The 12,360-nt window shown below is 40.2% G+C and overlaps 1 protein-coding gene across 4 annotated transcripts in view; it reads left to right on the top strand.

Annotated features, from left to right (window-relative positions):
- The first annotated feature begins 1,927 nt into the window (after positions 1-1,927).
- Positions 1,928-12,360, top strand: part of LOC114660340 (G-protein coupled receptor family C group 6 member A-like) — a 110,245-nt gene continuing 99,812 nt past the window's right edge. For all 4 annotated transcript variants that reach the window (XM_051933855.1, XM_051933854.1, XM_051933856.1 and 1 more), the window contains exon 1: positions 1,928-2,074. The gene's annotated coding sequence lies outside the window, so the exon portion shown is untranslated. The remainder of the gene's footprint in view (positions 2,075-12,360) is intronic.

Genomic DNA, 12,360 nt, shown 5'->3' with positions numbered 1-12,360 from the left:
TGCCACTCTCCCGGTCCGTCCTTCCTCCATGTGTTCCGGCGGTGCAGGGTTCCTGGCCGTCTATCACACTACATATATATATATATATTAGGGGGATTCACCCTCTGCTTGCTTCGCTCACCAACCCCCCTGCCTGCGCTATGCGCTAGCCTCTTTGTGGTTCTGCCACTCGTGTATGGGGATGTGGATGTACAATTTAAACAGATTGTAATTTTCATGGGAATTGTTATATTTGCATCAACATGACGTAAAACTGCCCGTGACTGAATGTTGTTTCTTTCACTCTATTAAGTAAAACGACTTTTTCGAATGCTTGGCTCTGAGATTTGTTAATTGGCTTTGCAAAAGTTATTCTAACAGGAAACTGTAAATGTTTTAATACAAATGGCATATCAAGATCTCCTTAATTATGTAATGTTATCCATGGAAGATGTACTAAATTACCTTTCTTGGATACATCCTTCTTTCTACAGTAATTCGGCCATTGGATGACCGGACATTGTTAAAACTTTTAGATATTCTTCAGGATATTCTAAGTTGTTATTTTCATCTTCTGCATGATTACCACCAACTGTTTCGGCCTAGTCTATTGATACTCATTTAACCAATTTGCCGTGTAACTGATTGACATTTTTGGCGTTAATTCGTTTGACTTCCTCGTATCTCAGTGTTAGGATTGCCCGTGTACTCATTTTCTATGTTGATAACACTTCGTGATGAAATTCTTCAATAAGATTTGGACATAATACATCTTTTTTTAATTGGGAGCTTAAAGTGAGCTAAAGGTTAAAATGTATAAGAGCTGAGAGCTGCAGGAAGTGTGTCTGACAAAAGCATTAACAGGTGAGAGGTGAGATGACTGTGGTCTTGTTTGAAAATGGAGGGCGTGACTTGAAAAAATCTCAAGGCAAAAGTCTTGTCTCGAGGGACTTGAAAAAAATCTCTCTTCCAAAAAGTCTCATCTCTAAAAAGTCTTGTCGCGTTGTAGGATTTGATTATATAATATATATATATATATATATATATATATATATATATATATATATATATATATATATATATATTGTCACACACGTGCGCATGGGAGGCAGCTAAAGGGCTCGAATAGGGACAGTTCCGAGACATACCGGGAGGTGGCAGAGTGCACCGACTCTTTTTCCTCCCTTGCCTGCAGACCATTCACGGGAGATTCCACCTGCTCCTCTTGACGTCACTTCCGGGAGCCAATGGAAGGAGACCTTGTCGGCTCCGGCCCCTGTGATGTCACGTCCGGGCTTGCACCAATGGCAGAAGACCTACATGAGCCCGACCCCTTTGACTTCACTTCCTGTCTTCCCCTTCCACCTTTTCCCTATTCCCTCAGTTCTGTTTGGACTCGGTTTTGTGCACATCAGTGCTGTATTATTTTGAAAAGCAACTTTGTAGCCGGGAAACCAGATTATACGGGTGGCTGCCCCAAACCTTTATATGACTCTGTCTCGAGTTTGTGACAATATATATATGTATATATATTATATATATGTTATCTTTAAATTGACAGATTTGTTTAGGCACATGACCCTTGTTGGCTCGATACTTTTGGGTGATTGTTTATTTTGTAAATATTCAGCACATTAGTGTGCAGTTTGGGAACTGGCCTGAAGTTCCAATATTTGAAGAGGTCCTGAAGGCAGCCTTGCAGAATTATAGATTACAAGATTTTAGAACTCTTTTAGTGGATTCTGTTAAATACTACAATGCCCCTTTAAGTGTAAAATACAGCAAAGTAAGGACTGAGAATCATCAGCCATGTAGCAAAATTGTCTGTAGCTTTGTACATAAAACAGCTCATTGCCCCAGGGAACAAGAAAATATTTACATAATGAAATGTGATAAGGACCATTTCACTTACTGCAATTCACTGCTTGCATTTTCTCAATTGGTCATCGTTGTAATTTATGCAAAAGTGCATGCGCTATGAAGAGAAGGCTCTGGCTCAGCCAGTGAAGAGAGAACACCGACACCTGCAGCCGCTGCTTCTGCCATCCTGCTGAAAAACTGAATTCCAGTAACGCTGCTCACAACATCTTTCACGGTTTGTGTTTCACTCTAAAGGCTTTTTATATCTAATTACTAAGTTGGGGATTTTATAATTGTTAACCAAAGTGGCTAAGGTTAATAACGTCCTTCTTTCTGTGTAGTTTCTTGTTTATTTCATTAACAATCATTTATTTCTTTGCATATTTATTCCTGTATTAATTAGGGGACTTTGCAACAGTATCAATTCTTGTATATTGGTTTCATTTTCTTCAGTTTTCCTTAAGACTAAAAAGGTTTTCTTCAGCAGAGAAACTCATAAAACACTCTGATTAGGACAGAGCAGCAAAAATAAATATATCTGTAACCATCATTTTATCTGTCCTCTGGATCTGATTTGTTCTATTATAATAACATGAAAACAAGAAGAAGACAAACTATAATCCTGAAGCTTCGTGTGGTGGGTAAAAAGTAGTAAGATACGGGACACTTTTTATCTTTCAGCTTAGAATTAATGTTTATTATTTACTTACTTTTGTGGTTACATGCTGATGTAGTACAAGAAAAGTTTTCTATTCTTTAGACGTGAACAGAAAAAAGTTTTCACATTCTTTTTAACATCTATGAGTTTCTCACAGGATTTCTAATCTCCCCGGCTGTCAAACCTAGTGTTTTAAATTTTTGGCATTTATAAATGCAGACACTAAGTGAACTGCTATTGCATTTTAGCTTCCAAGAAATTGAATTCAAATCCCATGCTCTGTTCTAGACTTTTTAATTTCACCATTATGAATGTTTCCATTGTACTTTGGCTTCTTTCTGTTCTTTCATGATGGGCAGGTTATGATTATTTTGGACTTTAAATTTATGCGTGAGTGTGCCCTGGCATTCTATGGCTGGTTTCTTGTCTTGTGCCCGATGTCACTGAGATAGTTTCCTGCTACCATAATCGTGTATTCCAGTAAGTGGTCTTAGAAAATTAATGAATGAATAATAAACAAGTCAGTGGGGCGCTGTCACCTGCTGAGGTGAAGCAAGGCATTGGGAAATATTATATTGTATTGCAGTATACTGTATATCATATTAATTATACTCTATTATACTGTATATTATATTACACTTGTCCTTTGTCACTCAGCATTCACAAAGGACAAGCATAAAGATAAAGTTTGAAAGCTGCATAGGACCTGAGGACGATGAGTTCTAGTCTGATCCAGAGTGCCCACAGCCAGAAATTAAATACAGTTACTTGTGTCCTCTTAGAAATATTAGAATGTTAGGGGTAATAAGATCAAGTCGTAAAACAGGATAGTCACAGAAAGCTTGCATTCGGATTGCTTGCAAAAAACATAAAGTAGAACAACCAAATACAAAATACAAAAATGTGCATATTCATCATCATATGACATTTATTTAGTAAGTCTTTAAACAAAGATCTCAGCATCTGGTGTTCTGTATGGTCAATAACAAGGTTTTCTTATTTTAAACACCCCGTCACATTGCTTTTAAACTGCATGGTTTTGATGTAATGGCATTTTAAACTTTACTGCTCACAATTTTTTTCCAGGCATTCTCCAAGTCAGTAGACGGATTGGGAGAGCATAGGGAGTCATGAGGTCACTGGAAAGGGGTGTGTGGCACTCCCGATATCTATGCAAAAGGACGAAGGTCCAAGTCTTTAGAGTCCTGGTGCTCCCTGTCTTGCTATATGGTTGCGAGACATGGATGCTATCCAGTGACCTGAGATGAAGACTCGACTCATTTGGTACTGTGTCTCTCCGGAAAATCCTTGGGTACCATTGGTTTGACTTTGTGTCGAATGAACGGTTGCTCATGGAGTCCCGAATGAGGCACTTTACCTGCATTGTGAGGGAGCGTCAGTTACGGCACTACGGCCATGTGGCACATTTCCCCGAGGGTGATCCGGCTCGTAAGATCCGCATTGTTGGGGACCCGAGTGGCTGGACCAGACCAAGAGGTCACCCACGTAACATCTGGCTGCGGCAGATAGAGGGTAATTTCTGTAGGGTGGGACTGGACCGCGTGTCTGCCTGGGGGGTTGCAAACTGGGAAACCGAGTTGTTTCGTTGTGTACTGGGTGCGGTAACGCACTGTACCAGTGCATGCTCCGCAACTTGACCTGACTTGATTCTTCAATGAAATTCTTGAATCTGGTGTTGATTGTTTTTAACAATAATCCACCTTGTCTACTCCAGCATCTTTCACGAGGGTCGCTATAACAGTAACTTGCCTTTAATCACCTTGTCCTCTGAAGTTGGGTGGCTATGAAGGAGAAGTAATCAGGTGTCTTTAGTAGGCATTATTTTTAAAGAGTACATAATTTAAGAGTTAAAAACTGGTAATATTTCATGCAACTGTGCTGTGAGAAAGTATTTGACCTTTCTGATTTCCTCTGATATTGTAAAATTTTGACACTGCATGCTTTCAGGTATTCAGCTACAATCTAATTTTAGGTGTTGGTACCTTTTAATTTTTTACTTTCATCATTTTATTGAATGGATAATGTTATCCAACACCCACTGCCATTGTGTGAATAGTAATTTCTCCTTTTACTTAATAATAAGCTCCACCATGGTAAGCTGCAATGACTGCAAACAAACAGTACCTAGAATTCATTATTAAATCTCTCACGCCTCTGTGGAGGAATTTTAGCCCATTCTCTTTCTCTGAAGTGCTTTAACTCAGAAACATTGGTTGGCTTTTAAATATCAATGATGTGTTTTAGGTCCTGCTACAGCATCTGTCTCGGATTTAGGTCTGGACTTTCACTTGGCCAGTCTAAAAATTTAATTTTCACTCTTTTCACCTGCCGTTCTATTGTGGACGTACTTTTGAATTTTAGAACTTTAATTTGCTACATGACTCTACTACACTTCAACCTTAATTCATGGACAGATGACAGGATGTTCTCCTTTAAAATATTCTGATACATTGCAAGATAATGAGTATATTGGGAGAAGGATACTAAGGATAGAGCTGCCAGGTAATAGGAAAAGAGGAAGGCTAAAGAGCAGGTTTTATGGATGTGGTGAGAGAGGACATGCAGGTGATGAGTGTAGCAGAACAAGATGGAGAGGACAGGAAGATATGGAAGAAGATGATCCACTGTGGCAACCCCTAATGGGAACAGCCAAAAGAAGAAGAAGAAGCAAGATTCAAGGTTTGTTGAGTTACCTCAAGTCAATTATCCAGGTCCTGTGGCAGTAACACATCCCTACATGAGCACATTAACACCACTTTCTTGGTACTTGGGGAGTCCCAATGTTCAGGCCCAATGGAAAAATTATTATGCAATGTTAAAGTTTAGGAGTAACATAGACAAAAAAAAACAAGTAGTCTCTCAGCAGACAGTGAGAAAAAGCAATGGATGAAAGACTAGGCATGAAAACAACAGAAACAGAGTTTGGCATAATGAAAATATATATAGAGAGAAACAGAGAGTATGCAAAGTCAGTGCATTGCCTGAACAATACCAGAGACAAGAGAAATCATATTCAGAGATGTGTAAAGTTCGTAAACCAGAAGGCAATACAAAAAGGAATAAAACAGAAACCATAGTTAAAAGTTAGAAAGCATGTGGCCCTTTTTAGCCAGAAAATTCAAAGGAATAATCAACAAAGAGTTCATAGGAACATATTTATCCATTCCAAGCTCGGTGCCAGTATAGGGCCCAGGGGGACGTAGCCCCACCCATTATTTTTTCCGGGCGGCACAGTGGTGCAGTGGTAGCGCTGCTGCCTCGCAGTTAGGAGACCCGGGTTCGCTTCCCAGGTCCTCCCTGCGTGGAGTTTGCATGTTCTCCCCGTGTATGCGTGGGTTTCCTCCGGGTGCTCCGGTTTCCTCCTACAGTCCAAAGACATGCAGGTTAGGTGGATTGGCGATTCTAAATTGGCCTTGGTGTGTGGGTGTGTTTGTGTGTGTCCTGCGGTGGGTTGGCACCCTGCCCGGGATTTGTTCCTGCCTTGTGCCCTGTGTTGGCTGGGACTGGCTCCAGCAGACCCCCGTAACCCTGTGTTCAGATTCAGAGTGTTGGAAAATGGATGGATGGATTATTTTTTCCTCAAATGAAAATTACCCTATACTCCATACATGCATTTTAATACACATCTCCCTTGATAAAATGTTACCAATCACAAGCACACAAACACATGACATTAACACGAGGGTATCGACTAGTAACCTACTGAAGTTATTTAGCATTCCTATTGAGCTCCACTGAATTGATTTGTATGATTCTCTGAAAAGGGTCAGTCAAATGGAATGAATCGTCCATCACTAGTTACTGTTGGAGTAGGTCTTGTTGAAGGGAGATGTGAATGATGTCTAGATGAACAAACTGTTAAAGTTTTATTGCTGAAAGGAAACAAGCAGAAGTGTAAAATGTACCAGAATCTGATGTCTGCATTGGCAATTTTGGTGATGCCCCAGTGGCAAGTGAAAACTCTATGCTACTACGAGTGTGCTGGAAAATCTGCAATCACCCAACCAGAGGATCAGCCAGGTCACAGATCTGTCACAGCCAGTAAAGTGTGAAGCTCTGTGGTTCATTGATGCAATAGTTAACAGTTTCTGGCTAAAACAGAGGACATCGAAAGATTAGATTTTATCATTTTTTTATTTTTTTCACTTCTGCATTCAGAGACTGGAAATTGCACACACAAATTACAACAAATGTCAAAACAGGAATCTGACTGTTTGCTATTATATAATGCTATAATGGCCAAAATTAAACAAGTATAATTTTTGGGTGTTTGTGCCTTGCGATGAGCTGGTATGTCGTATTTATGAAAAAGTGGACAGTCAGTTTATCTCCATCTTTTGTAAGTGGATTATATTTGTGCTAACAAAAAAACATTCAACCACTGTTTATGTTTGTATGATTAGACTTCTAAACTTTTTCTTAATGAATATACAGTTTATCTAATACAAAACAGCCTTAGGCCTCCCCGTGACAAATTTAGGCCCACTCTGTTATAAAATCCTGGCACTGTCATGGATTACATGACCGATTAAGATGTACTATTGATGTCACAGGATATGGCACTGATATGGTGGTGCTTTAATCATAAGCTTTCAAAGAACTTAGTAATAGTTTCAATTTAAGCAGACCCTAGTGTCAGGTTTTTAACGTCCCTTTTGCGCTTTGGACGTTGATTTTTTTTTTCTCTTTTATTTTGGAATCTCAATCTCTTTGTCCTTTTGGTTCTGACCCCTTGTTATTTTTGACCACGTTTTTGGTGTGTTCCTGGTCCATCATCTCTACTCATAGTAATACTCAGAGGGATGTCATATAACAGATTTTGGTCTTACTGTGAGGAGTCCTTCTGGGACAGACAGTGACTCCTTGTGACATTTTAAAGGAATAAATGGTTTCTGCACAGAGCAAGTGTTTTTCATCTTCACTTTAAATAATATATTCATGGTCTCTTTTTCTCAGCTTTGAAAAGAGATTGATCTCTTTCTTACATTTCATCTTCTTTTCACTATGCCTGTAAGGGCTGAACACTCTTATACAGAAATCACTACAGTAACCTTATATTTGGCAAGCCAATTAGCATGTCTGTGCGTCAAATGTAAAACTAATGAAGGTTGTGCTTTTCCACCATCTTGACTGTATTGTCAATGCCTGAAATGGATTATAAATGTGTATTATTATTGTACCTCTAGTTACTTGTAGTGTTTTTGGCAGATATTTCTTAAAATACAGGTTTATTTATTGAAATCCTGTCTACTGTAGTTTTACCAGTACACATGCATCCACTTAAACCAGACTGAACATGACACCTCTCTGTTGCTCCACTAACTGCTGTTACCAATCACTTGGGTTGACCTTCTATGATATCAAGTGCCGGAAAGTGTGCTGCTCAGAAGCTTGAAATTCTGCACTCCTTCTACACCCTGGCCATTGACATATAAAGGTGTGTGTGTGTTTGAAAACTTAAGGTTCACAACTTTTTTTGTTCTCCTGATATTTAATTGCAGACTGATTAGGTTTCACCATTCAGTTCTATTATATGAACATTAGAACAAGTTTGATCAGCTGATTGGCCCAACAAGCTTGCCAATCCTATTCACCTAATTTCTCAAAAATAACATCAAGTCAGGGTTTTATGGTCTCTAACTGTCTATCTACTTTACTTGCTAATTTATCCCATGTGTCTATAGTTTTCATTGTGAAGAAAAACTTCCTAATGTTTGTTCAAAATTTGCTCTCAATGCATTTCCATTTGTGTCCCTATGCTCTTGTTAGAGACCTTTTTTTAAAGCATGGCTGGGACCCACCATTCTAATTACTTCAGTAATTTTAAACTCTTCAATAATGTCACCTCTTAATTTACATTCATACTGCAATAGATAGCATCCATACAAAGAGAGAAATTGAATCAGGAGATGTGTGAGATGAAAGAAACTATCTAAGGTAAAAACCAGGAGAGCGAGAGCAAGAATTGTGTGACAAAAACATTAGTTAAAATTCCAAAAAAGAGACAGTCAAAATGAAAAATTTACAGGTGAACTAAGCTGGAACAGAATTTGAATATCATGGCAAAAGAGACAGAAAAAGGTTTATAACAAAAATCCAAGCTAAGAACAAAAGAACTCAATGCTAGATAGATAGATAGATAGATAGATAGATAGATAGATAGATAGATAGATAGATAGATAGATAGATAGATAGATAGATAGATAGATAGATAGATAGATAGATAGATAGATAGATAGATAGATAGATAGATACTTTATTAATCCCAAGGGGAAATTCACATACTCCAGCAGCAGCATACTGATACAAAAAAGAACTATATTAAAGAGTAATAAAAATGTAGGTAAAAACAGACAATAACTTTGAATAATGTTAACGTTTACACCCCCAGGTGGAATTGAAGAGTCGCATAGTGTGGGGGAGGAACAATCTCCTCAGTCTGTCAGTGGAGCAGGACATTGACAGCAGTCTGTCGCTGAAGCTGCTTCTCTGTCTGGAGATGATACTGTTTAGTGGATGCAGTGGAGTCTGCTCAGCGCCCGTCGCTCTGCCACAGATGTCAAACTGTCCAGCTCCATGCCCACAATAGAGCCTGCCTTCCTCACCAATTTATCCAGGCGTGAGACGTTCCTCTTCTTTATGCTGCCTCCCCAGCACACCACCACGTAGAAGAGGGCACTCACCACAACCGTCTGATAGAACATCTGCAGCATCTTATTGCAGATGTTGAAGGACGCCAGTCTTCTAAGGAAGTATAGCCGGCTCTGTCCTCTCTTGCACAGAGAATCAGTATTGGCAGTCCAGTCTAATTTATTATCCAGCTGCACTCCCAGGTATTTATAGGTCTGTACCCTCTGCACACAGTCACCTCTGATGATCATGGGGTCGGGTCCAGGAGGGGCCTGGGCCTCCTAAAATCCACCACCAGCTCCTTGGTTTTGCTGGTGTTTAGGTGTAGGTGGTTTGAGTCGCACCATTTAACAAAGTCCTTGATGAGGTTCCTATACTCCTCCTCCTGTCCACTCCTGATGCAGCCCACGATAGCAGTGTCGTCAGCAAATTTTTGCACGTGGCAGGACTCCGAGTTATATTGGAAGTCCGATGTATATAGGTTGAACAGGACCGGAGAAAGTACAGTCCCCTGTGGTGCTCCTGTGTTGCTGACCACAATGTCAGACCTGCAGTTCCCGAGTCGCACATAATGAGGTCTGTTTGTAAGATAGTCCACGATCCATGCCACTAGGTATGAATCTACTCCCATTTCTGTCAGCTTGTCCCTAAGGAGCAGAGGTTGGATGATTTTGAAGGCGCTAGAGAAGTCTAGAAACATAATTCTTACAGCACCACTGCCTCTGTCCAAGTGGGAGAGGGATCGGTGTAGCATATAGATGATGGCATCTTCCGCTCCCACCTTCTCCTGGTATGCGAACTGCAGAGGGTCGAGGGTGTGGTGTACCTGTGGCCTCAGGTGGTGAAGCAGCAGCCACTCCATGGTCTTCATCACATGTGACATCAGGGCGACAGGCCGGAAGTCGTTCAGCTCACTAGGATGTGATACCTTTGGGACTGGGGTGATACAAGATGTTTTTCAAAGCCTCGGGACTCTCCCCTGTTCCAGGCTCAGGTTGAAGATGCACTGTAGGGGATTCCCCAGCTCCAATGCACAGGCCTTCAGCAGTCATGGCGATACTCCATCTGGACCCGCTGCTTTGCTGGCACGAAGTCTCCTCAGCTCTCTGCTCACCTGCGCTGTTGTAATTGTGGGTGGGGATGTCTCTCCTATGCTGGTATCAGCAGAAGGATGTGTGGAGGGTGCAGTACTCCGAGGTGCGAATGGGTTAGGGTGCTCAAACCTGTTAAAGACGTTGTTCATTTGGTTTGCTCTCTTCACGTTTCTCTCAATGGTGGCACCCCGCTTCGAGCTGCAGCCAGTGATGATCTTCATTCCCATCCCACACTTCCTTCATGCTGTTATTCTGCAACTTCCGCTCCAGCTTTCTCCTGTACTGCTCCTTCGCCGCCCTGAGGTGGACTCTGAGTTCCTTCTGCACGCGCTTGAGCTCATGCTGATCACCGCCTTTAAAAGCCCTTTTCTTCTGGTTCAAAAGGCCCTTGATGTCACTTCTAATACATGGCTTGTTGTTTGCATAGCAGCATACTGTTCTTACTGGAACTACAATGTCCATACAGAAGTTGATCTAGTCAGTAGTGCAGTCAACAACCTCCTCAATGTTCTCACTATGTGATCCCTACAGGATATCCCAGTCCATAGTTCCAAAGCATTCCTTCAGAGCCTGCTCTGCTTCAGGAGACCACTTCCTGAATGAGCGTGTGGTTGCAGGTAGCTCCCTCACTCTTGGTTTGTAGTGAGGCTGAAGCAGGTTATGATCTTCTTTCCCAAGCTTTTTAGGTTTGATCCAGAAACTTGGACAAATTAGAAAGTCACATGCTGGCCTTTATATTAGAGTTTAGCTAGGATTTCTTCCCTGGCTTAAGTATGTTTTCTTCTAATTTACAGTTTTGTTTGGTATTTGAATATTATTTTGTATATTATGTTTAAGATCTCCAAGTATGTTATGTTTTGAGTATTTTGTGCATTATTTGTTTTGTATAGGCAGTATATGTTTTTTATGCACATTTCAATATATTCAGCTATTGACCATGTCTGGTTTATGTAGAGGCTCAGGGGACACGGCCACCATTAAGTAGCAGTTGGAGGACCTCCCTCTGTCTGCAGATTTACATTTATTTGCTTAGCAGATGCATTTATCCAAAGACAAAAGTGGTCAACACACTCCGGAGTGTTAGACTTTGTGGGTGAATATATTACATTAGACAGGCATTGAAGATTGGAAGCTAAGTTTCTGCCTTTAATAAATCCAGTTTGGTCTTGTGATATTACCAAAGGAAGAACTTTCTCAAACCTACTGGCAAGGACTTTGGATAGTATCTTAACATCGTTATTCAGAAGTGAGATTGTTCTGTATGATATACATTGTAATAAGTACTTAATTTGCTGAGGAAACATGGTAATTAATGCTTGGTGAAAAGTTTGAGGTATAATTTTATTGTCTCTAGCTTCTGTAAATGTTGCTAATAAAAGGGGAGCTAGCTTAATTGAGAATTGTTTATAAAATTTGGCAGGGTAACCATCAGAACCTGTTGCTTTCCCGCTCTGAAGTGAGTTCAAAGCATCTAGTTATTCTGATAGTGCCAGAAGTTTGTCCAATTCTTCTGCACTGAGAGCATCTAGTTGTGGTTTCTGTAATGCATCCAACGTTAAGTTGTGTTTATAGTTGTCTCTAAATGTGTGCATCATATTTTTATGGTCAATGATTTTGTCTCTGTCTGTGTTGGTAATGATGTTGTGATTTAAAAGTGAGTTGTTCTGATTCTTTTGTTGTCAAGGGTTGAGTTCTGAATGCAAAGCCCGTCTTTTCCTATGAAGTGCCTCATTCGGACAACTGGCATGTTCTTGATCTCTTCTGGTAATTTCACTGATTAGCTCTGATACCTTCATGGTTTCCAAATTATTTTTGTGGGACAGATATGAAATAATCTGTCATCTTAAGAAAGCCTTCAGAGTGTCCCAGAGGATTCCTGCAGAGGTCTCAGAGGATGTGTTTGTCTCTAAAAAAATCAGTTTGCTTGGATATAAACTCTGTACAGTTCTCATCTGCTAATAACAGTGGGTTAAGACGCCATTTGCGAGATGAATATATGGGGCATAGTGATTTAAGCTCCATGATCAAAGGGACGTGGTTGGAGATAACAATAGCATAGTACTTACAAGATTTAATTGTGGGCAAGAAATTTTTATCTATAAAGAAATAATCAATTCT

Source organism: Erpetoichthys calabaricus, chromosome 11 (genome assembly GCF_900747795.2).
Source record: "Erpetoichthys calabaricus chromosome 11, fErpCal1.3, whole genome shotgun sequence".
In the NCBI taxonomy this organism is placed as follows: Eukaryota; Metazoa; Chordata; class Cladistia; order Polypteriformes; family Polypteridae; genus Erpetoichthys; species Erpetoichthys calabaricus.
Note: the sequence above shows the minus strand (reverse complement) of the source record. Positions and strands in the feature narration are given on the sequence as shown.